The following is a 5,347-nucleotide window of genomic DNA, read 5'->3' on the forward strand; positions in this document are numbered from 1 at the left end:
AACAAAAAAAATTCCAAAGATCAGTATTTAGTGTACCAAACAAATGGAACAGATTACAATTGCACAGATCACTTTAAGTATTTATTGTTTTTACTGTTGCAGTATATCCTTCCTGGCAGACAGATTTGTTACTTGACTTTTTCATCATTTTATTGTTTTTATTGCTGTATATCGTTCTTGCCAAACACATCTGCTATCAGCTCGTATCAATATGAACTCAGGGCATTGCTATAAAAGAGCTTAACGCTCAGTCAGTTTCCCTGAATAAACAACAACAAATATATTCTGTTTACCGGTTCCAAACCTGTCAACAGTGCTGTAATCAAGACAACCTTTGCTGAGCCCAAGACAAACCCAAGACCAGGAGTAGTCGAGACAGAGTGAAGACAGTACAAATGAGAGGGACAGAGTCAAGATGAGAAAGAAAAAACCCGGCAGCCAATGTCAATACCCGTTCTGGATGGATTTTGAATTAAACCAACACCCATTTTCTGAACAAGCGTGCTTCATCTGTGGTTTTGTTTTGAAGTACGAAGTTACTTAAAAATTTGCTGGAGTCAGTTGAGACAGACGGCAATATTTGGCAATACCAAAGGCAAAGTCTGAGTCCGAGACAATAGAAAAAAACGTCTCCAATCTGAGCCGGTACTGCAGCACTGTCAGTAATATCTGTGGTATTTTAAAACTTTAGGAAATACAGGCTCTTTTGTCCTTTCAAGTGTGCAGTTAAAAGACACTTGTTCTTAGGGACATGTCTGAAATTCGGGGGGGGGGTTGTATTTGTCAGTACAGTGAAGATGAGGAGGTTTGGCTTTACTCTTATGGTGATATTAATAATTAACACAAAGTGATACCACACAGCGTCACCCATGCACGGCCTTAAAATATTTTGACCTACCATATAATTGAAACTCAAAAAAGTAACTTTAAGCAACCAAAAAGAAGTTCTCCATTAGCAATGTTCTAAACAGTCAAATTCATTTTAAGCAAACTTTTGAAAAGTTGTAAAGTAAATAAAAATGTTTAAATCATGAAGAAGCTAATATATAACCGCAGCTGGTACCTCCAACTGTATATTTGGATGACTGCATGAATGACATTTCTATGATGTATAGTTTTGTTTTGTGATTTTCTTTAAAGGTAACACAAATGATGGTGTGTGTCATTACCCGTCTCTCTCTCTCTCCATTCTCCTCCTATGTGTCTCTCTCAGGACAGATGCACACAGCTGTGTAAAGAGTATCTTACCTGCTTCAGCTTTGCCCAAAGCAGCCTTTATTCTCCTCTCCGCTACCTTCAATATAAACTCAAAGTCCATGGCTAACACACACATACACCTGTAAACACCGGCCCACCGGACTACACATGATAACTCACTTCTTAAATCGCCTGGACTCCCCCAACACGGCCTCAGAAACGGACACACACACACACACACACACACACACACACACACAGCGCGAGTGGAACAGATACGGCGATTATGTCATGCAGGGCTGTCATCAAGCAAAAGGTTAACACAGACAAGGGAAGAAGTCGGCTCAAGTGTGTGTGATGGAGAGGTAGCACAAAAGGAGGAGGGAAGGAGTGGAGGACAGTGATAAAGAGAAGAGGCGCTAAGAAAAAGCTACAGAGTGAGAACTCATCGGACGCTTATAGCTTTCACATTACCGCTTACATTATATTTAGTATTCCTGTTAGTTTAACTGTGTCGTGACTGAATTCGTGTTCTTCTGATTCAATGTACAGAGCAACTTTCAAGGTCACTTATACTTGAAATTGACATGAGCTAAAAATAGCAACTGGTAATATCATTACTTAATGTTTTCCATATTCAGTGTTCTCATACATAAACAACATAATAGGTCATTTGTATTGGCTTGCAGAATGAGCCACAGGACTGCTTTGAGGATAAACTGTGTGTTTTCTCATCTGCAACCACTATATTTACAGTTTGGTTAAGTTTAGGCTACTAAAACTATTTGATAAGGACTTTCTGTAGTATAACCACTACGGCCTGTGCTTTTGAGAGCTCTTATTAACATGAATACAAAGGATCGCTTGTCAGAAAAACAGAAACGTAAAAATTTGAGATAGATAGATTTTCCACAAGGGGGAGGCCACCTCTTTCCAGTCATTCCAAAAGCCTGTCGCCACGGTTGAAGGCTCGGCTTTCCCATTGCATCCCCAACTAAAAAAGTAAAACCGGATGTGCGGAAATACGAGGGAACAGCAGGGAGATGAGGTGTCCTATTGATGATGCAATAAGACAACGTAAGGTAAAGGGATTCCAGTATGTTTTAGTGCCATTTTAAGATTTTTAAGAATGATCCGATTATTACAGGGATCATTTCATATCATCATGTGCCTAATTGGCTTTGACATAATGTTGAATGGTTATGTTTCAGTTAAGGTAGGTTGATACTGTACTAGATGATCCTTTCAAGAAAGAAACATCAGAAACATACCTTGAGTTGGAATGGTTTAAACCAAACTACTGTTTCCAAGATAAAGAATGAACTTCCAGGTTAAAGCTCTGGGACAAGCTAGTGTGCCATGAGCTAGGATTATCTTGTCAAGGAAAAATATAGCACATCACCAGCCTTACTGTCGCACTGTAATACAGCGACTGTGTATATTCCAGCCTGGCCAATTAAACGCATTTATGCAGCGAGTCAGAGAGAGGGACTGAGTTGTTGAGTGTTTCTCTGCTTCTTATCATTCAGTCTGTGAAAACACTTCTTAGTGGAGCCTTTGATGCCCTGCTGCTTTTTAAGTGCACTTGGAAAAATAACACTCAGCACTCACTCTCTCTTGACAGAAACCTGGAGCGAGAGCTGTCAAAACACATGAACACACACACACACACACACACACATTCCCTCATTCACCTTTCCTCTTTTTCCTCATAGCTTCATTTCGAAAATTATAGTGTTTCCATTGCTGAACTGAGTCAAACTGTAATCGACAGCACTGGCTTCTCATAAGGTCTGACACCTTTCAATAACTGCACTCCTTTACCTCAATACTGTCCTTCTGAGCAGAAACGCAGCAGTGTGGTTGATGGCAGTTTCAGGGTCTAGTGACATTTGCAGCAGAGACGAGTAAAGAAATGTTGATGGAGGAATGAAACTCATTTGGTGAGCCCGCTCTAGAATTACGAATATGCAGGTTTAACATTTTATAAACCAGATTTTGATGAATGAAAATGTCAGTGAGGGGATCTGTGCTGCTAAAGGGTCACTTCACCCCCTCACACACACACACACACACGCATTAAGCATTAAAGAATATACATGGGAACATTTCAGAACGGTTGTCTTTCCAAACTAACAGTTTTATTTGAAACTACTTTGTAGTAAAGAAATAGTCCCTTACATGAGAATCTGTATTCAACGACAGGTTTACCTTACAATATTTTAAATATTTTATATTATCTTCTGCCTGTTTGATTGTTTCATAAATGGAAACGGCCCTGAGCCCCATCCTCACTCTTCTTCTAGCTCTGCTTTTATTTTACACCAAATCCTGAGAAAGATATCTGGCTCTTTAACGGCTAAAGGCTCCACTATGCTCATCAGCTAGCCACTAACTGTGTCGGCAGAGCTTTTTCTATTCAATTAGCTCCTTGTTGCGCCAAAACGATACTATGACTAGTTACAGTAAACTTAAAGTAAAGTTAGGGGCCGGAAAACCCAAAACAATGAGCTGAAAGACACTATAAAGCTGCATAAAGGGGAACTATATAGCCTAGTGATAATTCTGGTGTTTTGTCACTATGAGTATTCATCTGATACATTGTTATTATAAAGAAAATTTTTATTGTTGCTAATTTTTATACTAAACTGTACTTAAGTGTGTATAAGCCATACTAATTCACCACTATGAATACTGGAGCATTTTTTTTACCTTAAAGTTCAGCTCAGTTGGGTTCCGCTCTGATTATATAAATGACCTGTGTGACTGCGCTGTATGTGTTGGTGACGGGTGTGATTAGCTGACAGCTTGTGAGTGTGTGTGTGTGAAGTATGACGTACATGGGAGTTCAGACGAAAGTGGACAAAGTCAAACTGTCTTTCTGCAGACTCAGTGTGTTTGGACAATGAGGCCATGAGCTAATGAGTTCTCTCTCTCTCACACACACACACACACACACATATACATAAAGGGAGCATAATAGAGTACTGCACCAAAACCCCTCCATGTGACCGTAGAGGACAGACATCACTATGATGTCTGTCACTATTTTGTCGACTCATCACCTTTGGAAAATGAAACGGCACGCAACTGAGAAAAAGACAGACACACAAAGTTACTCAGAGGAAAATATGCAGTGAATATTTTTTCATCCACATTTTGAAGTCAGATCTCCGCATAATTAGGTTCTTGACAGGTTGGAAACTAAAATAAGATTTAAATATAATATATTTAAAATCATATAAATGGCTGGCGTATGCATGTGTGTGTGTGTGTGTGCGTGTGTGCCTTTCACTTACAGAGGCAGATCCGAGTTGGCACGAACCCCACTGCTACACTCGAGCGTTTAAATAAAATATCAAGTCAGACGCCTTAATGGCGACTCTCCAGAGAAGGTGAGCAGGCATGTGTGTGCGTGGGCGCGCACGCCTACGTGTGCTATAAAGGGTGAAAGTCTCTATCTGGGTCACGCCACACGGGACACAAGACATTGAGTAACTCTGTGCCTTATTCCTTTTAACAATGAATGATATTGATGCTGGTTCTTCCGGAGGAAACCGCGGGAGTCCCGTTTACAACACTGGAACTTCATTCACACAATTTCAGCCGTTTCTAACAGAAAATGCTCCAGAGCAGTGGGACCTGAGAACACAAATTTACAGAAAAGTGAGTTTTTGTTATGCCATGTGTGAATTTAAGCTTAATCTGTCAGCAGTTATCTTATCCATAAAGTTAGAATTTTTGGATTTTCATTACGTCGAACCCCATGATACTGCAGGGTGTCCACAGGGTCTTTCCAGATTTAGTGGCGCTTGGCAGTGTAGTTGTAGATTGCAACTCCCTCACTTCACCCACCCTTTCTAAGTGCAAAGGAGAAACTACGGGGGCCGTGAAACGTGCAAAAAACACAAACTTCCCTATCTAAAGCCAGTGTGTGGTTTGTCTCTAATCAGCTACTGTACAAACACGGCGGTTCAACATGGCGGGCTCCATAGGAGGCGCCCCGCAGCCTCTGTAGATATAAAAGGCTCATTCTAAAGAAACAAAAACATAATGATTCCTATATTCAGATGATTATACACTAATGGAAACATACCTACAAATATCATGTTCCATTTCTGCAAATAGATTCTCCTAAATGTTTCAAACT

The sequence above is a fragment of the Morone saxatilis genome, unplaced genomic scaffold (assembly GCF_004916995.1).
Source record: "Morone saxatilis isolate NCDOM2014 unplaced genomic scaffold, NCSU_SB_2.0 Contig6, whole genome shotgun sequence".
NCBI classification, from domain to species: domain Eukaryota; kingdom Metazoa; phylum Chordata; class Actinopteri; family Moronidae; genus Morone; species Morone saxatilis.